Source organism: Mixophyes fleayi, chromosome 9 (genome assembly GCF_038048845.1).
Source record: "Mixophyes fleayi isolate aMixFle1 chromosome 9, aMixFle1.hap1, whole genome shotgun sequence".
NCBI lineage: Eukaryota > Metazoa > Chordata > Amphibia > Anura > Limnodynastidae > Mixophyes > Mixophyes fleayi.
In genome coordinates, this window is record NC_134410.1 from 82374061 (window position 1) to 82399170 (window position 25110).

Sequence of the window (25110 nt, forward strand, 5' to 3'; positions counted from 1 at the left end):
GACTTACCGCTAGTACAACACTATTTAGTGTCCACAACACCCCCCACCCTCCCTATAGATCTGGAAATGCTAAAAATCCTCCAAAAGCAAGCAGCAGTATCTGAAAGAGAGAAGTGGAAAAAGAGGGGGGCGGAACACATAGAGGGCATATGGGCCACAACAGACTGACACTGTCTCCCTAGAGTCCTTTTTCCTACACTGGCTGCTCTAGTGCATGGGCCTTCCCATGTTTCAAAAGACGCAATAATTAACTCTGTATTCAGACACTGGATCGCGCCAGGCTTCAGCACAGCTGCCAGTAATCTGGTAAAGGCCTGCGCCATCTGTAACACACACAACCCTGGTCACACAGTAACAGTACCTCCCAGGGTGACACTGGCTGCAATGCCTTCCCCTCACCCTATACTCAGTCAGGAAAACACCTAATAAGAAACACAGGCTGAGCCCCTATGAAATACTGTTTGGGGGGCCGCCAAAGACAAGGTGTTATTTTCCACAATCTCTAGTGAAACACCAAGGTGAACTGACTAGTTATGTGAAAGAACTACAGAAGTCCCTAACTAACATACATTCTCGAGTTTTCTCTTCAATCCCAGATCCAGAGGATTGCACTGGAACACATGCCCTGGTGCCAGGAGATTACGTCTTCGTAAAAAGACACGTGAGGAGGTCTCTGGAACCACGGTTTGAGGGGCCATATCAAGTTCTGTTGACTACACCCACTTCTGTGAAACTTGAAGGGAAGGATCCTTGGATCCACGCCAGCCACTGCAAAAAGGCTATGGTGACCCAGGATAAACCATGAAGGGGAGTAAGGTCCTTTTAAAAAATTGTTCTTTTTCTATGTTTTCCTACAGCCTTTTCTAATTTAGAAGAGCCAGAGAATGTTATAGCACACTTGCACAACGCCATCAGTCAAATAACCAATACCAGCAACTGCTGGGTATGTTCTCGTACTCCTACCATCAGTAAAACTATAGCCCTGGTTCCCATACCTTTGAGTAGTGAAGAGCTGACTAAAATAAGAGAGGGAGACTTCTCATGTGGACGCATGGTCAGCCACAAGTATAAAACCACCAGATACCCAGTAGTAAAACTAGGCACGAATGGAGTCAGACGAAAATACTGTTTCAATAAGGAGAATTTCAGAAAAGAAAATTTTGACCCCGATACAGTAAATGATGGCTGGTGGATATCAGCCTTCTCATGGTTAAATCCTAGCAATTGGGGCACAGGTATTTTCACATGGATTTCAGGCATTTTAATATGGATAGCTAAGATATTCGCTTTATTGTTGTTGCTATATGTCATTTTTAAACTAAGCTTATGTTTTTTCCAATGCTGTTTGAAAAGGTGCAAAAATGATCTCATTCTGAATAAAAAGTCTCTTAAAAGACATGTGAAGCCCAAACCGGTATCAGAGGTTTACCTCGTCCTCTCTGAGCTTTAAGGCCCTTTTGTACTCTCCCCCCCTCAGTCTTTCCCATTTTCTTTCTTTTTTTATTTTTAAGAATTAGGTGTACATAAACCATAGACCTGATTGAATGTACCTTTACCATCTTCTAAGGGCCTATTAGAGGTTCCATTGAATTGAATGAAGTAGGTCGGGTGCAGGAGTGCTTCATGCACACCAAAAGGATAGGCAGGGCAATTATAAAAATGATAAAAAGAGGGGTTTATGTGAGAGATATACATTTTATAAACTTTTTTAAAGTAATGCATTTTGTATAATTACTACTGAAAGAAGAATAATCTGCAGCTTGCAGATCATTCTCTATGAACTTTGCCTTACATTCTTTTCTCTTCGTCAACATGTCTCTTCTCAAGAATGTGCACATCCAGCAGCCTCTGTACCAGGAGCCCACGACCCCCACTTGAGGCCTACGTGACTGAGATAAAGACATCTGCTTTACATCATGCCCACAAACTGCTGACATGGACAAGTTGCCTTCATAAACCTTGTATTCCTTATCTCCCTTTTTCTGTGTAACTATGTATAAATAAAGCTACTCTGACTTAGGGCTGGTCAGAACCAGATACATTTTCAGCCTAACATCTGAAGTTGTCTGTCTCTCTATCGATCGATACCCACAAGGTATAGCAGCCGGAGTTCAGGAGAAAGGACCCGTTTAGGTCATCTCTGACAATAGCTTGAGTTTCCGGGGCAGACAAAGAATACAGACGCCCTTTGGGCAATTTAGATCCCGGCACAAGATCGATAGCACAGTCGTAGTCCCGATGAGGCGGGAGAGAATCAGCCTTCTGTTTACAGAAGACGTCACTGAAGTCCTGGTAAGGTGTAGGCAACAATTCTGGACTAGGCTGGACTAGAGGCAGGATCAAACATGGAGTAGAGCACTCTGGACTCCAACGGATGATCTCTCCCCTTTTCCAATCAATAAAGGGATTATGAGAAGCCATGGATACCCCAGAATCAATGGAGCGGAGGGACATGTGATCAGGAAGAATGTGAGTTCTTCAGTATGGAGAGCGCCTACGGATAATCAAACCAATGGGGTCTTGGCGATTATTCGGCCCCCAACCAGGGGATTACCATCCAAGCCGCAGGCGGTAATGCTCAAATCCAGTTTGACTTCGGGAATTCCAAGGGTTTGAGCCAACAGAATGTCCAGAAAGTTACCTGCTGCACCGCTATCAAGGAAGACCGACAAGTCAGTGGAACGATGTCTGAAGGCTAAGCGTGCAGGGACTAACAGAGAGTTTTCCGAAGAGGTTATTTGGAGACCTAAATGCACTACTACTCCAGCACTTGAGTCTAGGCGTTTTCCCGCCTTGCTGGGACAGGAACGTACTAGTTGGCCTGATTGGCCACAATACAAGCAAAGGCCTAGTGAGCATCTTCTGGAGCATTCCTCCGGAGTCAGGCGATAAACACCCAGCCGCATGGGTTCAGGGCTATCCAGCAAAGAAAAATCGGAACTGGGTGATGAGCCAGGAGGTATTGATGACTCTCTAATTCGACGGTCAATTTTAATGACAAGCTGTATCAAATCTTCAAGTGAGGCGGGTACAGGATACTGAAAAAGAGAGTCCTTAATTTGCTCGGTAAGGCCCAAACGAAATTGACTCCGCAGTGCCGGATCATTCCAGGCACAATCAGTAGACCAACGCCGGAATTCGCACAATATTCCTCAGCGGAACGACATCCTTGCCTTAATGCCCGGAGATGAGACTTAGCTGAGGCCACTCTGTCTGGGTCATCGTATAGCAACCCCAAGGCCTGGAAGAAGGCATCCACGGTTTGTAAGGCTGGACTTGTTGGTGAAAGGGAAAAGGCCCAAGACTGAGGATCGCCCTGGAGTAGGGAGATAACAATCCCTACTTGTTGCTGTTCGGAACCAGAGGAGCGTGGTCTCAGGCGAAAATATAACCTGCAACTCTCCTTAAAGTTGCGGAAAACAGACCTGCTTCCTGAGAATTGATCAGGCAAATTCAACTTCGGCTCTGGAGATACGCAAGAGGAGGCTTGCTGAGGTTGCAGGTCTCTGGAGGCCTCTTCTTGCGCTGACAAACGTTGGGCCAATCCCTGGATCATTTGATACACGGTGTCAACATGGCCAGCCAGCACTTGAAATGGGGACGATTTGATTCCGCTTTCCTCCATTAAAGTCGGTCTCCGGAATTTCTGTTTTGACCGGTTATAATGGTAGGAACTCCCTAGCCAGCACAATAAAACTCGGAGTCTACTCCGAAAGCCTGGTGTTCGCTGGAGCCCCTAGTGGTGGGGACAGACTTGGCCGCAGGCTGACAGAGGTTCAAGAATCGTATACCAGCTAAGGAGAACCCAGGAGTGAAGTGATTGGCGGACAGCAGCGTCGGGTTCAGGCAGAGTAAACCCAGGTCAGAGGTCACTAGCACAGGTTCGGAATCCAGGGACAAGCAAAAGGTCAGGGGCACTGGCGGAGGAGCAGAATCCGGTTTTCAGGCAAATGGTCAGGGTCAGAAGCGTAGGTTTAAGGTCCAGGAACAAGCGAGGGTCATACACGGGAAGTCAGTCACAGGTATTAACACCAAGCAGAGAGAGAACAAGCAGGCAGCAGAACTGTGAACAGGACGCTATAACCGGCAGTGAGGCTCTGATCTCACTGCCTTAAATAGCACTAGGAGCCAATCAGGACAGAGGAGGGTAGGGCTGAAAATCAGCCTCAGAAGGCAGCTAATTAATTACTAGCTAAAACAAGCATAGGAAATAACATAACCAGGAAGCATGTATAAAAATAAAAGTGAACCAGTTTAAATCATATAGGAGCTCCCCTGGTGTTGGAGGATGTCCCTACACCCTCCTACATCTATGCCACAAGGATAATAACAGAGCACAGAATCTAAAGCACACGCCCGGCTGCTAGTTCAAGCCAGGATGTGGCATACAGCCGCGGCTCGTGACACACATGTTTTGGAAGATATCACCAGCAAAGTGGGTACCCCTATCACTTTTGATGATTCTAGGGATACCGTACCTACACACAAACTCTTGTACAATTTTCTTTGCAGTGAACACAGCAGTATTAGTGGCTGCCGGATATGCTTCTACCCAACCGGAAAACACATCAATACATACTAACACATACTTTAGATTCCTGCAAGGTGATAATTGGATATAGTCAATTTGTATTACCTGAAAAGGCCCGTCAGTAGTAGGGATGTAGGATGGCTCAGTTGGAATAGTTTTCCCGACATTTTTCCTCAAACAAGTAAGACATGACATTGCCTTCTTACCAGCCTGAGAGGAAAATCCAGGAGCACACCAGTATGCTCTCACGAGCTTGCACATACCTTCTTTACCCAGGTGAGTCAGGCCATGTGCTGCTTCAGCCAGGCTTGGATAGTATGTTCTGGGAGCTACAGGCTTACCTTGTCCATCTCTCCAGAGTCCTGAGGACTCTTGACCACATCCCTTCGCCTTCGTCTGGTTCTTCTCTCAGACTCTCAGTTAACCTCACTGGCTGTAGACTACAGGTATGATCTGACCCCTAGCGCTGACTATCGCTTTCCCGCACAGCATTTGCGGCTATAACATGCGCGGGCAGGTGTGAGTCTTCTAGTCTATGTGAATTCCTCCTTGGAGGATATCTACGTGACCCACCCCTATGTGTATTGAGTCTTTCCTTTTTACAATCTTTCATGAAATGTCCTTCTTCGTTACAGTTGAAACACCTGATTATTTTATGTTTCTTGTTATGTGGGTTGTATGCTGGTGGTCGTGTATGCATTCCCTCTAGGGCCTGTATACTTACCGTCATTAACCTATCACTCTTCTCTTCCTTTTTTCTTAAAATATTTTTGTCATGCTCAACAGCAGACTCCCTAAGAGAATCTACTGTGATGCCTCTCCAATTAGGTAATGAGGTTTGCACTCTGGTTTTTAAATTTTCCCTAAGACCATCCATTAGTACTCCTACAGCTACCTCCCTGTGATGTGGATCCTCACCTATGTTTGATATCCCAGTGAACCGTGTTATCGCTGCTATAGCTCTAGTGAAGTAATCTGATGCTGTTTCACTATCTTTCTGCTTAATGGTGAAAATTTTACTCCAATTTACTACTACTGGAAAATAGATGGCTAAATGTGTGACAATCTGTTCTATATTCTCTTGATTAACCTCATCCGGCAAGGTGTCGTCTCCCTCCAACAGACAATCTTTAATAAATTTTTGTATGTTAGTATTGGGAGGAAGACATGCCCTCAACACTACACGCCAATCCTTATTGGTTGGTTCGTGTGCATTTCCTAAGTCTTTAACAAACTTCTGACACTTAGCCAACTCTTTTCTAGGATCTGGGAATTCAGTCATAATGGAACGTAATTCTGATCTAGTCCAGGGACAATGCATTGTAACATTTCTTAAAGAAACTACACCATCCTTAACCGCCTTCCCATTGGGTACTGATATTGTGCGGACTGGATACGTACCCACTGGTTCACTATCTTCAGGGTTAGCTATTTCAGTACTTTGAATATTATCTCTCCTAGTGGTCACACTACTCTCACCTATCTCAGCCATTGCCCCTTTCCATACTTACGCTGAACCTCTAGCATATTAACAGAATGCGCAATGGCTGAAATTACAGAGGGTTCATCCTCTTCTTCAGAAACACTTGTTTTAAACTGACTTAAAACAGGATATAACTTAGCAATTTCCTTCTTTTCATTTTTATTAACGGCTGTACTTATTCCTCCCGCCACATAGGGTGGCGGGGGCGCACTTGCGCTGAGTTCTTCATGCTTCTCAACGGCTACTTCCGCTGTGCGCGCGCTTTTCGCCACGCTTACTTCCGCTGTGCACTCGCTTCCCTGCCATGTGTTGCCTTCCATTTGCCACAATTTCAAACAATCATTATGTTAATTTCTCACTTTCGTTGACTTAATCAACCACACTTTATCTTTTACGTTATTTAGTACCTCTGCATTAAAACTCCCTATTGTTGGGAAAAGCCTAACACAATCATTGGTCATCTTGACCCACATCTCGCAATACGCAGTTGCGTATGCACCATATTTCTTACACATAAGAAATCTTGCTGAACCAATAGGCCCTTCCTTAGGCAGTACTCCGGCCATCTCTAGCGTCTGCTAAGCACCCATGTTGAACAATATCAATATCTATGCGGACCATGCGATCTATTAGGCGCGCTTGGCGAAAACCTGCTTTGTTTTCGCCTTCAGTATATCTGCCTAATATACCGTTCACCAGTTGGGCACCTGCCTCGTCAGACACCAACTAACACTCTATTCAACAATAGATCAAACCTTAGTGTATTTAAGTCACAAAATCACACAACATACACCTTTTCTGCGCAGAAAATAAAGTTCTAAACAATAGTAATAAAGTTTCAGAGGCTTTAACAAGTGATTATACTATGCATGTATAACAACTATCAAAACGATTGTTTAAACACTTGGCAAATCTAACGGAAGTTCACATACGCTAGGCAGGAAGTACACATACGCAAAGCAATACAATATATTATAACGCAATATGACAATAAAAAGAAACAGTTTCCTCTTTTGTCCCTAGATTCAAGTTAGCGCACCTTCAGATTATGCAAAACGGACATTCGGTTTCACAACACAGAGTAAAAATCAGGTTTTGAACACATTGCGTTCTTACCCGTATATAACGTGTCTCCACCCTTTGTTACGGAACCGAAATCCGTTGGTCTTGCGTATCATCCGGTAATGTAACCTCCGTGCGGGCCCCCAAATTGTTGTGTCCGTTTTGTCGCTATCCAATAACGATTGTCGAATCTCGATGTGTGTTTCCAATGCACAAATATTTATTCTCAAAAAGTAGCAGAATAATTCAAGCGAAATAATAATAAATACAGCCGTTACTTATCGCAGGTGCTCTGGATCCAGTGAACAGTCATTCAGGTCTGAAGTCTGTGGTCAAGATGACTGAACACTAGATGAAAAGCTTCTGCTTATATGCAAACAGAAATACAGTAAAACAATGCAGATGGTGTGGCTTGCTTCTATTGGTCCAGGCTTCAGGAAGGTCCAGGGGGTTGCAGATCATAGGCTAGTTCAAACTAAAGAATCCAAAGGTGGGGTCATCTCTCCAGGGGATGTGCTCCGTTCTTCCCGCCAAGACTCCAGTTTCAACTAGTCCATTAGCATTTTATAGTCAGCATCACATTAAAGGTTTATTCTCTAACATCAATAACTAGAGTGTGCAATGTGCGATCTCTTCGCCGAATGAACCGGACAGCTGCTGATGAATATGGCATTAAAATGATATCAGACATGACACATTTCCATTTACCTGAACCACAGGTTTTACTAATATGCATATAACTTATAATATTAGACATGAATACTTCTATATTTCGACATAAATGACTATGTGTTGCAAATACGATTAATGTGTACTATTTACATATATGTATATGTTTGTGCGAATGTGTGTAAAATTGTAGAAATTGTAAAATTGTTTATTGCCACGTGTTGCGGCTGGATACACCCTTCCACGCCGTAGCGTGCTCTACGCATATTTTCGAACAAAGACAACCAAGTTTGCTCGATATTAATTGAAATGACTTTATCCAATTTGCTGACTTCGACACCACATACACAGTCCACTCAATACTTTTACCTTTGCATTCTAGCTGGTCCATTGTGCAATATGATGTAGCACATGCCCTTGTGTTTCAAACTCCCATTGTCCTATATATTGTAAGCTTGCGAGCAGGGTTCTCTTACCTCTCTGTCTGTATGTATTACCCAGTATTGTCTTAATAATGTTTGTTCCCAATTGTAAAGCGCTACGGAATTTGCTGGCGCTATATAAATAAATGTTGATAATGATGGTGATGATGATGATGATGATGATGATGATGATGATGATGATATGTTCTGTAATAGGGTTTTAATCTTATAAGTATAAGCCCAGTTTTATGTATGCACATTTTTACACATACCACATTTTTCTGGTTTCTTATTTGTTAACAAGCAGAACCCTATATCCTGCCTCAATAAGTGAAAAGTGCTGAGGTTAGTATTCTCTAGAAATGGGGACAGCTGGGGGTTTTTTTGCCTCTCGTCCAAGGGGATACCAGCCACATGCTGCAAAGGGCTGGGCCTCTTTCCAAACCCCTGGGCTGTGGGGCCTGGATATTGAACATGGTGGCAACTCCAGGAGTATCAACTTTGTTGCCCCTCTCCCCAGTGGTCTCAGTATAATGGAAAGGGGTATCTAAGATTCCCACCCATTATACAGTTCCAAAGAAGTAAACAAAAACAGCACACACTTAACAAAAGGCTCTTTAAGTCTTGGTTGATTATCTCACTAGGTTACAAAAAAACTTTGATCAACAATGAAAAAAAACCTGTAAAATGCTACCTCACACTAGCACTGACCACATTTAAATTAATAAAGCTGTGAGTCCCTGAAAAATCGCCTTCTATTGTCAGCCAATCACAAGTAGTTTCTCATCGGTGCCATTTTTTTGGGCTGGCAAATAGAACCAGCTCTATGCTGACTAGTCTGGGGCTGGTTTTCATTATGGCATGTAGTCTGCATGGTTGCAGTGTCCCTGTTATAGTGAAAACCAGCCCAGGTTGTTTAGCAATGTAGCTGGGTGAGGATATAGGGAAGAAAGGCCACTCTTTATTTAATTACCATCTGCTCTGGGAAAAAACAGACCAGATGTCCCCCCTCTGTCATGATTTATATATGTGAAATCAGAGACAGGGTGGGGATAGTGGAGGAGGGTAATTTCATGGAATCAGCTGACTCGATGAGACCAGAGGTGGAACTAGCGAGCTGTGGGCCCTTGTGCAGGGAAGCAGGGAGGAGGGAAAAATCATCATCATCATCATTTATTTATATAGCGCCACTGATTCTGCAGCGCTGTACAGAGTACTCATTCACATCAGTCCCTGCCCCATTGAAGTTTAAAGTCTACATTCCCTAACATACACACACAGACAGACAAGAGATAGAGAGACTAGGGTCAAATTTTATAGCAGCCAATTAACCTACTAGTATGTTTTTGGAGTGTGGGAGGAAACCGGAGCACCCGGAGGAAACCAACGCAAACACAGGGAGAACATACAAACTCCACACAGATTAGGCCATGGTCAGGAATTGAACCCATTACCCCAGCGCTGTAAGCCAAAAGTGCTAACCTGTCACGGGCACTAGGAGTCTTTACCCAGGGATCACCAGGTGATAAGCTTACCAGAGCAGTATAGGTGGTAATATGGTACTCTGGTAGTGGGGTGATCACGGAACAGGAGACAGCAGATGATAGAGATGCTCGGGAAAGTCTATGACTAGCAGCACTGGTAATATATATGTAGAAATACCTGAGGAACTGAATGGACAAAGGACACGTGAGGGTAGTCAGTGGTCTGCGGTAGCAAGTTGTACCACTGCTATAGTGAGGAGGAATGTCCAACAGAAACGAGGAGGTGATGAGAGTCAGCGGTCTGCGTTTAGCAAGTTGTACCACTGTCTGAGTGAAGAAATTGAATCCAGGTGAAGGTATCCGGGGAGTCAGTGGTCTGCGTTAGCAAGTTGTACCACTGCTATGTGAGAGGACACTGGCACAGGTGACACAGGAAACAGGAATCAGTGGTCTGCCACTAGCAAGTTGTACCACTGAATATATGAGTGAGGAGGAGCACGGGGAGAGACTGCAATACAGAGGATACACGGGCACCTTGAACTTGATCCACAATGACATGCACAATATAATAATGACTGAACAGCACTGCAATAATACAAAGTCATAGAAACTATCCGGGCAAAAGATAACACAGTCAATGATGGCAAAAGTCTCAGCTGATAGTAAGCTCCAGAGGAGAACAACTCAGTCCAGCAAGATATGCAATACACCAGCACAGTCAATGAGAAGTATGCATACCGTGGTTCAGGAGCAGGCTGTCAGACAGGAGTGCAGAGATACCTGAACGGCTGGAGGCCGGCAGGATGCGAAGTCCCTGGAGGGTGAAGCGGTAATCAAGTAGGTGCAGCGCACAGGTAGGTAGACCAGCAGGGGAACAAATACTCAGGAAGCAGTAGTATGTAGAACTGGACTCCTGGAGGACCCTGAAGAGTAGCGATGGTCTAGACGAGATGAAAGCAGTGAGGCGCAGATCCGATGCAGACTGGCGAGTAGACACCAGCAGAAACACTGGGAAGCACGGAGAGCGGATCAGCTGCTGCAGACACGAGTAGAACTGAGGAATAGCAGCCAGCAGGACTCTGCAGGTACACGGAGGTAGTGGATAGCAACCAACAGGTGCAGCCACGATGAAACACGGGAGAGTAGAGCTGAGCTGGAACTGTTGAGCACGGAGAGCAGCGGATAGGAATCAGTTGTAGCAGTCTCGAGGAAACACAGGAGAGTTGAGATGAGCTGAAAACTGTAGCGCACGGAGGCAGCGGATAGGAATCAGCCAAACAGTCACGATGAAACACAGGTGAGTTGAAGTGGTCTGAGGACTGTAGTGCACGGAGGCAGTGGATAGGAATCAGCTAACAGTCATGATGAAACACAGGTGAGTTGAAGTGGTCTGAGGACTGTAGTGCACGGAGGCAGCGGATAGGAATCAGCTAACAGTCATGATGAAACACAGGAGAGTTGAAGTGGTCTGAGGACTGTAGTGCACGGAGGCAGCGGATAGGAATCAGCTAACAGTCACGATGAAACACAGGAGAGTTGAAGTGGTCTGAGGACTGTAGTGCACGGAGGCAGCGGATAGAAATCAGCTAACAGTCACGATGAAACACAGGAGAGTTGAAGTGGTCTGAGGACTGTAGTGCACGGAGGCAGCGGATAGGAATCAGCTAACAGTCACGATGAAACACAGGAGAGTTGAAGTGGTCTGGAAACCACAGGAGTAGAAGTGGTCTGGAAACCACAGGAATCAGCAGCGCTGAATACACAAGGAAACACAGGAACACCTTCAGAGGCTCATGGGGAATGAGACTCCAAGATCAGGCCACGAGGTATGGACAGCAGGTGCTTTAAATAGGGAGTGTTGCCTGATCAGCCAATTAAGTAAAGGGACAGGTACTGAAGGTTTTGAAAGGGCTGCGCATGCGCAGACCCTCAGGATGGTGGACGGCCACGGTTCCTAAACACACGGGAAGAAGCACTCACAGTCTGGTGAGTGACAGTACCCCCCCTTTTAAAGGTGGGCACAGAACACCTGGAACCGGGCTTGTCCGGATTTTTGGAATAAAACTTCTTAAGAAGAGCTGGGGCGTTGAGATCTTCAGCTTTGATCCATGAACGCTCCTCAGGACCAAAGCCCTTCCAATGAACGAGGAAACGGAGAACTCCTCGCAAAATTTTTGCGTCCAATACATGAGTAATCTCGAAATCCTCCTCCTGATGAACTTGAACTGGCTGAGGTGCTGAAGGAGGAGCCGAGAAACGGTTGATGATGAGAGGTTTGAGCAAGGACACATGGAAGGCATTGGAAAATACGAAGGTTCTTAGGAAGTAGAAGTTTGAAACAAACTGGATTTATCACTTGAATGATCCTATATAGACCAATAAAACGGGGAGCGAATTTCATAGATGGGACCTTCAAACGAATATTTTTGGTAGATAACCAGACACGATCTCCAATTTTCAGTGGTGGAATAGCCCGCCTCTTCTTATCTGCGAAAGACTTATATTTGGCAGATGTCTTCTTTAAACAGGTTTTGACCTGAGACCAAATATTTTTGAAGGTCTGACAAACAGTCTCTACAGCAGGAACTTGGGTGGGAGGGAGGGCAGGAAATTCCGGAAAAGACGGATGGTGACCGTAAACCACAAAGAATGGAGTTTTGGATGATGACTCATGGTACATGTTGTTATGAGCGAATTCAGCCCAAGGAAGCAATTCTACCCAGTTGTCTTGATTGGCTGATGAGAACATCCTTATAAAGGTCTCGAGATCTTGATTGACCCGTTCAGTTTGTCCGTTTGATTGCGGATGGTAAGAAGATGAGAGTGCTAATCGTATGCCCAAGGTTTTACAAAGGGCCTGCCAGAATCTGGAAACGAATTGTACTCCTCTATCTGACACAATCTCAGACGGACATCCATGAATACGAAAGATTTCCTTAACGAAATGTTCAGCCAGAGTAGACGAGGAATGCAAACCAGACAAAGGGACAAAATGAGCCATCTTCGAAAATCTGTCTACCACTACCCAAATAGTATTACAATTTTTACTAGGTGGCAGATCAGCAACAAAGTCCATACTAATATGGGTCCAGGGCTTGGACGGAATGGGTAGTGGTTGCAGCAACCCCGCTGGAGTTCTGCGGGAGGATTTAAACTGAGAACACAATTCACAAGAAGCAACAAACTCTTTGACGTCTCTCCTCATCGAGGGCCACCAGTAACTTCGAGAGAGAATCTCAAAGGTCTTGCGTTCACCAGCATGTCCAGAAAAACGAGAAGAATGGAACCACGAAAGGATTTTCCTCCTAAGAGTAGGAGGCACGAGGGTCTTCCCAAATGGTAGCACTTTAGTGGAAGAAGCAGCCAGCGAGATATATTTGGGGTCTAGTATAGAATGGTTGGGAACCTCTTCAACGTCAGAGGACGTCACAAAAGCTCGAGATAGAGCGTCAGCTTTCTTGTTCTTGGCAGCTGGTTTGAAGGTTATGATTAATTCGAAACGGGAAAAGAAAAGAGACCATCTTGTTTGACGAGGATTCAAGCATTGGGCAGACTGTAGGTATGACAAGTTCTTATGATCCGTGAAAATCGTCACAGGGTGACGAGCTCCTTCCAATAAGTATCTCCACTCCTCTAATGCAACTTTGATAGCCAGCAACTCCTTGTCCCCGATAGTGTAATTTCTCTCCGCAGGCAGGAGACCCCGAGAGTAAAAGGCACAAGGATGGAATTTTTGTTGCTCCGATCGTTGGGAGAGAATGGCTCCTAAGCCCACATTAGAGGCATCTACTTCTAGGAAGAAGGGAAGTGTCACATCAGGCTGTCGAAGAATGGGAGCAGAGGAGAAGGACTCTTTAAGAAATTGAAAGGCTTGGAAGGCCTCGGATGACCATTGCTTAGTATTGGCCCCTTTACGAGTCAGGGCCACAATAGGAGATGCAATGGACGAGAAGTCTTGAATGAAGCGTCTATAGTAATTGGCAAAACCTAAAAAACGCTGGATAGCACAAAGAGTAGTTGGCTGGGGCCAATGTAATACAGCATTCACCTTTTCTGGATCCATTTTTAGGCCAACTCCGGAAACAATATACCCCAAAAATGGAATCTGGGGCAACTCGAATGAACATTTTTCTAGTTTGCAGAATAATGAATTTTTCCGGAGTCTGGAAAGGACCTCTGCCACATGTTGGTGATGAGAAGGCAGGTCCTGTGAAAAGATCAATATGTCATCCAGGTAGACAACGACACATACATATAAAAAGTCCCGAAAGAGCTCATTAATGAAGCCCTGGAAAACAGCGGGGGCATTACACAACCCGAAAGGCATTACTAGATATTCATAATGCCCATCTCTGGTGTTGAACGCTGTCTTCCATTCGTCACCGGGCCGGATTCTAATTAAATTATAGGCACCACGAAGATCCAACTTGGTAAAGATCCGAGCTCCCTTGATGCGATCAAATAACTCAGTGATCAACGGAATGGGATACCGATTTTTAATAGTAATGGCATTGAGTCCACGAAAATCTATGCAGGGGCGTAGTGATCCATCCTTCTTTTTTACGAAGAAGAACCCGGCTCCAGCGGGAGAGGTGGAAGGTCGAATAAACCCCCGCTGGAGATTCTCCTGGATGTAATCAGATGTAGCTTGAGTTTCAGGTAACGAAAGTGGATAGACCCGACCCCTAGGAGGAGTCTTGCCAGGTAGAAGATCGATCGGACAATCCCATGAACGATGAGGAGGAAGACGTTCAGACTGAGCTTTATCAAAAACATCGGCAAATGAAGCATACTGAGGAGGGAGTCCCGGTGAGGAAGATGAGATGGAAGATTGCTGTATTTTAAGAGGAATGACTTGAGAAAGGCAACGATGATGACATTCAGCTCCCCAAGACGTAACTTGAGGAGTGCGCCAGTCAATCTGGGGAGAATGACATTGAAGCCATGGAAGGCCTAAGACAATCGGACTTGTCGTAACAGGAAGAATTAAAAACGAAATCTCTTCATGGTGTAGCACACCAATCTGAAGCGTTACTGGAGACGTACTCTGGGTGATGAGACCATTGATGAGACGTGATCCATCTATAGCAGTCACAGTAATCGGTGTTTCCTAAGTTATTACTGGTAGGGACCATTGATTCACTAGGGATTTAGAAATGAAATTTCCTGCTGCTCCAGAATCAATCAGTGCTTGAGATTCAAAGGATTTGGTAGCAAAGGAAATCGTAACATCAAAAGCGCAGACTTTTAATTTCGTAGAAGATGGAGAGGACTCCAGGGACCCTAACTTCACCTCTCCAGAACTAGTTAGGGCCTGGCATTTCCCGATTTCTTAGGGCAAGAACTGAGCATATATGTGGAATCAGCACAATAGATACAAAGTCTATTCTTTACTCTTCGATTCCTCTCCTCTGAAGTTAATTTGGAACGTCCTATCTCCATGGGGATCACAGAAGGTAAAGCTGGACGAAATTGAGGGGTTGAGCGAAGAGGTGCTTTAACTGAAGTTGTTTTCTCAGATTCTCTTTCACGAAACCTCATGTCTACACGATGGCAAAGAGAGATCAAATCTTCTAATGACGTAGGAAGCTCTTGGGTAGTCAGTGCATCTTTAATTTTATCGGAGAGCCCCTGCCAGAAGGCGGCAATTAATGCTTCAGTGTTCCACTGAAGTTCAGAGGCTAATATCCTAAATTGAATGACGTACTGGCCTACTGTATGAGAACCATGACGTAAACGAAGAATGCTGGAAGCAGCGGAGGTCACATGACCTGGTTCATCGAACACACTTCGGAACATAGAAATGAATTTGGCACTATCTTGTAATACTGGATCGTTCCTCTCCCACAGAGGGGAGGCCCAAGCCAGAGCTTGTCCAGAAAACAATGAGATAAGATAGGCCACTCTGGAACGATGGGTAGAAAAATTTTGAGGTTGGAGCTCAAAATGAACTGAGCATTGGTTGAGAAAACCCCTACAAGTTTTGGGGTCTCCATCATACTTTGACGGAGTAGGCAGGTGAAGCGTGGAAGCCGTAGACACCTGGGATGGCACTGGGGAAACGGAGGAAAGCACAGGAGCTTCAACATTAGCTGTAACGGTCTGTCCAGATGTTCCTTGGGAGGCTAACGACTGGTAGCATTGAAGTAACAGCTGTTGGCGAGCATCCTGTTGCTCCAAACGGGTGACCAGATGCTGCAGCATCTCTTTGGCTGTAGGTTCCGTATCTGGGTCTGTCATGGCCTGATCTTACTGTCACGGGCACTAGGAGTCTTTACCCAGGGATCACCAGGTGATAAGCTTCCCAGAGCAGTATAGGTGGTAATATGGTACTCTGGTAGCGGGGTGATCACGGAACAGGAGACAGCAGATGATAGAGATGCTCGGCAAAGTCTATGACTAGCAGCACTGGTAATATATATGTAGAAATACCCGAGGAACTGAATGGACAAAGGACACGTGAGGGTAGTCAGTGGTCTGCGGTAGCAAGTTGTACCACTGCTATAGTGAGGAGGAATGTCCAACAGAAACGAGGAGGTGATGAGAGTCAGCGGTCTGCGTTTAGCAAGTTGTACCACTGTCTGGGTGAAGAAATGGAATCCAGGTGAAGGTATCCGGGGAGTCAGTGGTCTGCGTTAGCAAGTTGTACCACAGCTATGTGAGAGGACACTGGCACAGGTGACACAGGAAACAGGAATCAGTGGTCTGCCACTAGCAAGTTGTACCACTGAATATATGAGTGAGGAGGAGCACGGGGAGAGACTGCAATACAGAGGATACACGGGCACCTTGAACTTGATCCACAATGACATGCACAATATAATAATGACTGAACAGCACTGCAATAATACAAAGTCAAAGAAACTATCCGGGCAAAAGATAACACAGTCAATGATGGCAAAAGTCTCAGCGGATAGTAAGCTCCAGAGGAGAACAACTCAGTCCAGCAAGATATGCAATACACCAGCACAGTCAATGAGAAGTATGCATACCGTGGTTCAGGAGCAGGCTGTCAGACAGGAGTGCAGAGATACCTGAACGGCTGGAGGCCGGCAGGATGCGAAGTCCCTGGAGGGTGAAGCGGTAATCAAGTAGGTGCAGCGCACAGGTAGGTAGACCAGCAGGGGAACAAATACTCAGGAAGCAGTAGTATGTAGAACTGGACTCCTGGAGGACCCTGAAGAGTAGCGATGGTCTAGACGAGATGAAAGCAGTGAGGCGCAGATCCGATGCAGACTGGCGAGTAGACACCAGCAGGAACACTGGGAAGCACGGAGAGCGGATCAGCTGCTGCAGACACGAGTAGAACTGAGGAATAGCAGCCAGCAGGACTCTGCAGGTACACGGAGGTAGCGGATAGCAACCAGCAGGTGCAGCCACGATGAAACACGGGAGAGTAGAGCTGAGCTGGAACTGTTGAGCACGGAGAGCAGCGGATAGGAATCAGTTGTAGCAGTCTCGAGGAAACACAGGAGAGTTGAGATGAGCTGAAGACTGTAGCGCACGGAGGCAGCGGATAGGAATCAGCCAAACAGTCACGATGAAACACAGGTGAGTTGAAGTGGTCTGAGGACTGTAGTGCACGGAGGCAGCGGATAGGAATCAGCTAACAGTCATGATGAAACACAGGAGAGTTGAAGTGGTCTGAGGACTGTAGTGCACGGAGGCAGCGGATAGGAATCAGCTAACAGTTACGATGAAACACAGGAGAGTTGAAGTGGTCTGAGGACTGTAGTGCACGGAGGCAGCGGATAGAAATCAGCTAACAGTCACGATGAAACACAGGAGAGTTGAAGTGGTCTGGAAACCACAGGAGTAGAAGTGGTCTGGAAACCACAGGAATCAGCAGCGCTGAATACACGAGGAAACACAGGAACACCTTCAGAGGCTCATGGGGAATGAGACTCCAAGATCAGGCCACGAGGTATGGACAGCAGGTGCTTTAAATAGGGAGTGTTGCCTGATCAGCCAATTAAGTAAAGGGGACAGGTACTGAAGGTTTTGAAAGGGCTGCGCATGCGCAGACCCTCAGGATGGTGGACGGCCACGGTTCCTAAACACACGGGAAGAAGCACTCACAGTCTGGTGAGTGACATAACCACTTAGCCACCGTGCTGCCCCAACCAGGGCCCAGAGCTCGCTAGTTTCCCCGTGCAGCGGGCCCCATTATCTCCATGGGCCAAAGTGCACTGCATCTGATGCACCAATGGTAGTTCCGCCACTGGATGAGACCAACCCACAAAGTGGCACCAAATAAAAAAAGTCCTGATGTTCCATCTCATTATTTATTTAAGCCATGAATAACACTAAACCAAGTAGTTTAAGAGTAAAGCTGAAAAGTTTATTCAATTGAGGGATGGTACCAAAGGTTAGGAGCAGGCCGGCACTCCCATTAGGCAACCTTAGGCAGTTGCCTAGGGCGCCGGGACCTGCAGGGCGCCGCTGACTAGATTTTCTAATCTAGTCAGCGGCTCAGGAGAGGGTTGCAGCTGCGGCGGGGTGCCGCCGCTGTTTTTCAGTGTCCGCGGCGCATCTGTGAAGTATCACACTGTCTGTCAGACAGACAGTGTGAATAAAGTTCTTTCCCGGCGCCCCCCTCCCCTTCCAGAATGCATCACGCCGCCTCCTGTGTGAAGAAGGCGCGGATCAGCTAGAGAAAAGGTAAGTAAAATCTACTTTTTTTTTAGTGTGTCCGCGGCGGGGGGGGTGACGAAATTTTGCCTAGGGCGACGTGAACCCTAGCACCGGCGCTGGTTAGGAGGTAGGACTTTGCACAGTGCATCTGTAAAGATTTGTCCCCATTTTTGCACATTGAAGTGCACTTTTACTTTGCAGAAGGACATGGGGACATGCACCCAGATATACACCGAGCAGTCCATCAAGATATTTACACCGATGCAAAGCCAAGGTTTTTGTAATGCACATCAGATTCACCTTGTATATAACCTCCCATGTCTCTGTGGTATTTCTCTGAACATATTTAATGGTTTTCTCTAGATCATGTGTCTTTTAAACCATTTTGGAATGTGACATCAACTGATAACTATGCCAAATATAGGACCAAAGAGATCAAATCCAGTTGTTTTATGAACAGCACTATCATAAGTAAATATAAATGTATTCATCATCTGTTGCCACTTTGCTTTTAATCTAACTGACAAGCAGGGGCAGGCTGGGCTGGGTGGCAGGGGGACATCTGCCCTCCGAGCCGGTCCCATAATGGGGAACCTTGGGCTTGTTCACTGAGCCACCTGCGTTTTTTTCCTTTAAAATAGGCTGCTGAGTCGAGTCTTGCCCCTCGGGCTGAAGTTTGCCAGCACTCCCCAGCTGACAAGACATTGATAACACTAAACACATAGTTTTACCAAAACTTGTCAGGCAGGTAAAAAATTACCAAGCAACATAAATGTCATTTCACTTCCCATACGCTCACACAGGGGACGTAATTTCCAAAGTGACGAAGCAAGCCCCAGCTGACTGTTCTTTATTGTCACTAATTTCCACATAAGACTTCCTGCTATTGCTGCAGAGATAAAGTACTAAGACTTGTGATAGATGAAATAATGAGAGAAAATAAGAGAGCAATACAAGGATAGGGAAAGTGAGGCAGTGATATGAGAATATAGAGCAAGAGATGGAGGGATAAAAAGCTACTAGAGCCAGCGCCATCTTTTCCATTGGGCACGATGGGCAGGTGCCCGGGGGCCCCACGGGCAAGGGGGCCCCATAGGCAGGGCTCTTAATTAGAATAAATAATCCTGCAAAAGAAAAAACCTGCAAAAAAACCCTTCAAGAGTCACTGAGCAAGTACATATATCTATCTCTATCTCTATATATCTATATCTGTATCTCTATACATCTATATATATATATATATATATATATATATGTGTGTATGTGTAGGGGCCCCGATGCACTGCTTTGCCCGGGGGCCCATAATGTTGTTAAGATGGCCCTGACTAGAGCAGGTAGAGACCAGATAATAAATAGTAAATAACAAGAAATACCAGGTGAAGTAAGGGAAACATAGAGAAATAAGTTACAGTTTGTAGAAGAGAAAAGTAAACATTTATAGACAGGCTGTAATTGCAGGAAGAAATAGTATACATAGAAAAAGAAAGGGAGGTCAGTGGGGGAGGGAAAAGAGACTTGAGTCTGAGGGCAAAAAAGAGGAACAAGACATAAACTGTTGTGACACAAAACACAGCACAGAAACGCCAGATCTCAAGCACTCACAGTTGCCAAACCTATGTGGGATTATTGATACCAAGACAAGGTAGGTGTGGCGAATCCAAATTGTCTAATCTCATGGTACAATGTGAGCTAATGAAAATAGCTTGTGTTCCAGATTTGTTTTAATAGAGCCTTAAACTGGCTATACATGTTTTATGTTTTTTTTTAACTAAATGGTTGGTCATGTATTATGTTCTTATTAAAAGAATTATACACAGGAAATATTCTGATATCGGATATTTCATTTTAAGAATTCATATACAATAGATCACTTCATTATGATCATCTGCCCTCACACACAATTGTTTTCAAGTATTAGGGATCAAAATGATTACATTTCTGAATTACATTTTAGATTGGATTACATCATCTTAGATTGTTAACTATACTCATGAATGTTGTTCTGTGTTTTTTTTAAATTAACAGATCAGATGATTTGCACCTGGCAGGATTGCATTTAAACTGCATTGTTTTCTAAGTAACCCTGTTGTACATGTTTACTCAACAAATAACTGAAATTAAAACTAAAAATGTAGTTTTATAACATAAAGAAATACATTAATGCTTACCTTTCATGCTGCATTGGTCAAATGCGCAAGAATTTCTGATGGGTCTAACAATGCCAAGTTCCACTCCACTCTCCCTTTGTTTGAAACAATCCAAGTGTGTGTTACTGCCCTCCTCTGTGAAAATCTCACTCAGGTAAATGGAAATGGTAGAGGAGAGTGGAGCATGGGACTATTAGGGGTAGATTCGTTTTTGCACAATGTGATGGATTTGTCTGCAGGACAGTCCACAGAGACATATAGTGTCAGAGTTTTTACAGAACACTCATTCAATAAATCGGCACAATACCAAGCAAAGAAGAGAAAATGGCAACAGCCTTTCATTCAAATTCTTATTGTTCAGTTTAACAGGTTATTTTACTAGTCAACCAATTGCCCCCAGGGGCCACACAAACTATGCTTCACCTGATAATGAAATCCAAGGGTCACGTCCACAGTGCCCAATCAACTGGCAACCTAGTGCTCTGTCCTGGTGATAATCAAACCCAGGTATAATAACATGGACTGAGAATCCCTCCAGGACTGCTGCCCCCTACAATTACCATGGCTATTACCATACCATCCTACATTTTCCAGAATACAATCAATAAGCCACCTCCCCTTAACCACCATATATAGGTAATTTCACAAATTAAATTGCCTTCTGCTCCCAATCCAATCAATGCCCCCCTCCACTGCTTCTTGTATATGTATATTAAAAATGCCCAGGTCATTATCTGATAAATGGACCCCATCTTGCCTATACAACCCGGGTGTGCAATATCCCCGAATTTTCAGTGCCTTATGGCAAATAATCCCATCATACTTAAATAAATATTTACATTTTTTATTTAAGAGGTAACCATTATACATTAATATTTTTTTTTTTAATTTGTCGATTGTTTTTGTGGCATAATCTCCAGCATTTGGCAGCCTAAATATATTCAGATGTAATTTTTCCCATGTTATTACTTTCCACATGTAATATAATCACATTCTGGCATTGTTCTCCCCTGCAGGTTCTTGCCAATTCTGCGATCATCTGGGCCCACCACATGCCTCTCCTTCCAAACCAGTTTAGATTACAGTTGACTCCGAGGTTCTGTCTCAATGGCATTTCCGCTGCCCTTAATCCTGCCCAATGTATTTAGGAATCCCCGCATATTCACACTTTGAAGGGCTGGGTACCTGTACATTTAACAGTATAGCATGTAATACACCCTCTACCTTTTTTAAATTATTTTTATTCTTTTACATCATGTTGTCCTCTTTTTATTTAACCATTTTTTGGTCTCCCAACATTCAAAAGCATCCCACTCAGTAACAGACTTCACCTGTTAGTGAGTGGGATAGGCCACTTATCTCCTTTAGATCTGAACAATTCTTCCCTACCCACACTGCCTCCACAGCTGTACCAATGTACTTAAATGTGTGTTTTCCACCCTTTCTGTGCCTAAACTATCGATCAATATGCCTGCAAACTGATATTGATTGACCCATGTAAGAACCTCATTCCTAAATAAAGAGTTTACCTGCAAAAACTAATTTACCTTCTCTATAGGGTATGTGGAAGAGTAATGTTGCCTTTTCAACTTCACCCCTCTCCCTTTGACCTCCTGATGACCTACTTCTCTTTAACTCAGCTTGATATCCTCTACATCTAGCCTTTCAGCCTCTTTTTTTTTTATTGGGACTAACCAATTTGTTTATCCTCATGGCCCCAAAAATGCCAGTACTAACGCTGCCTGAAATAATGAGTACTTCAGATCAAGACCAGTACAATCTTCAGAGAACATTGATAATCTTTCCAAGCAAATCTAGTGTGATTGAACCCTGATGTCTGGTGCTGTCATGATCCTCTTCCAATCCACCGTCATCTTCTGTATTAGATTGCCTTGTTTCACCAGCCAACCTAATGTCTGTAAGCAAAATGAGATACCTGCTAGTACTCTCTCTACTGAGCTGGATTCATACCCACTCTTTCACACATCCACCACGAATAGTTCAACCACCTCACATGGGCTACTCCCAGGGACCATAGCCCCACATATTTATAAATAGCATAATGAAGAGCAGCCCATATGTCGACTAAAGCTACTGTCACGCCGGTAATGTGAGAAAATGAGTATGAGCTCACCTAATACACTGGACCTATTGATGAAAATTTGTATTGGATTTATCAATAATAAAATTGGGTCTGTGTGACACTCCCCAGGAAAGTTATGTTACATTTTAGCATTGGGTATTATAACAGGCAAGATGTAAATTGCGGTTGTAAACGGTGTCACAGGCCTCCCCTGGAGACCAAACAGGGAGGAGGGGAAAGGGGACAAAGTATCTTTAAAAACATGAGACCACTTGCAAGAAATTGTCAGTCTTTTGGGAAATCAACCAACATTGATAAACTGCCCATCTTCCAAGCCAATTTCGCTTGGCACAGATTATACAACTTGTATGTAAGTTTATACTTTGAATGCTATCCTTTTATTTTACATATTTTGCTCTGTATGCTATGTCATCTTTTATTAATTATTTTTATAATCTGGAAGCATTGTACTTTTTCTATATTAGAGCTAAAAATTGAATAAGTGCTGTCCTTTTTGTTCTAAATGAATTCACAGCCTTTTATGAAGAAAAGTACTTGACCATGCTAAACTTTTGAATGCTGTGAATTGTTAATACATTTGACTACCAAGCCTAGTGTGTGCCTGCATATACATTTGTCTAACAGAGCCTTGAGGTGTTACGTGTTAACCCTTTGATTTCTTAGCTGTTTTAACCCTTTAAACACCAGAAGTGCAATTAGGTAATTAAGTCATAGGTTTGCTACGGGCCTTATACATTTGCAGAGAGGTGTGGAAGCATTTGCCTGTGTTGGGAAAGGGATTAGTTAAATCTGTAGCCTAATTGATAGGTGAGAGCGATATTGAGACTGGAATTCTGTGTGTTCCATTACAGTAAGCTTCCAAGTCACGAGTGTGCAGAGTGCGGTTTGTTACAGGTAAAAGTGGTCAGGAGCGGTTTTCTGACAAAATAGAGGTGATATATTGTGTGACTGTTTGACTATATAATAAAATATTAAATCAGGGAGCTGGCAGAGGCGGCTCTCTCTGACAATGCTGCAGACCCCTTCCTCTCCTACTTACTCCCATTCCACACAATCTCATGATATTTACCATTACTAGCTACAGAGAAATCCTATAATGGCAACGGGACTTGTGGCAGCCTCCATGCTGCAGTCATGACAGATTGGCCAATTCCTAGCGGAGGCTTGACCTGAGGTCGTTTTTTTTAATTGAACTATAACCATCTCATAAACTGAACTGCTTGCAGAGCTCACTTTATAACCAAGAGTTATTGCTTTATAATCTCAATTAGTATTTGGCTACATAATTGTTTAATGTCACACACTTTGTATCATTTGACTACTTTCAGGATCCAATGGCCACCACCTTCTTCCAATATCCAGGTTCACTGGCAAATATAGATCCAGACTTTGGATCAAGCTGGACTGGTGATGAAGAACCTTCTTATGAACTGGAAGGGTAAGTGTTGAAACGTGTAAAAAGCAAATACACGACTAGGTAGTTAATTTGGGAATACTGTAACTTAGTACAGTATAAATAATTTATACAACAGGTTAAGTTGCACTCTCGTGTTCCCTATGGGGTGTCTCTGACAAATATATGTCCTTTAGGGAACTTCTGAATATAGTGTCCCAACTCTAATAATTCGATATTGTAGCGTGTATCCAGCGCTACAACTATTGTACAGTTTTTTATCTGTCTTCTCCCTAAATATGTGTACTCTAATTTGTAGTGGTTTGTTTAAAGAATGAGGATTTTGTGTTAAATGAACCGTGTTCTTTTAACCAATAGTGTATTGTTACTTGAGGGAATGGAACAATTGATAGTACTCTTTGACCCGATTGGTTAATATACTCGAAGTGTGAATGGTCAGATTTTTTAATTTTATTAGAGCATTTGCATATAAACAAAGTTACATATACAGTCTGGACTAAAAAAAAAAAAAATTCAAATCAGACAGTTGCCGTATGCAGCAAAGGTTCAATGCATCAGATTGCAGCAAACTGTCCAATTAGTATTAATTTAAAGTCCAAGGTAATAGCAATTAAGTGTCCACAATAAGTTCCATTCAAAATCCAAGTGAAAAATTCTTGCAACCCCTGGGTTCAAATCTCAATATCTATAAAAGTTGATCCAATATAAAAGTAATTATTAAGTGGAATTTGGGAAACATCACTCTATATTTAAAGTCATTTGTAAATCAACTCAACACTTGTTGTTTCCGGCGTTTGTGTGTTAAAAGATGGAGCCAGTTTATTTACCTTATGTGTGTGTCACGAGATGATTAGAGCTGAAGGACACTTGCTGATATTTGCGCTGCTAAGCTAGGAGGCGCGGAGTCTAAACACGCCCCCAGTCTTTGCCAGGGACCCACGCAAGGGAGTTTGGTGCAAGGGATGTGCAGGTTGCCGCCCTCCAAGTTAGCTATCAGCAAAGTGGAAAGTGAACTGACATGGTCGTACAGGCAGAATCAAAACGTTCGGACAAGCAAGGTACCAAAGGAGTAAACAAATCGGAGTCAAGAAGCCAAGGGTCAGTTTCAATAAGAGCAGTCAGGCAAAAGGGAGATCCAGAAGCAGAACCAGAGGAGGCCG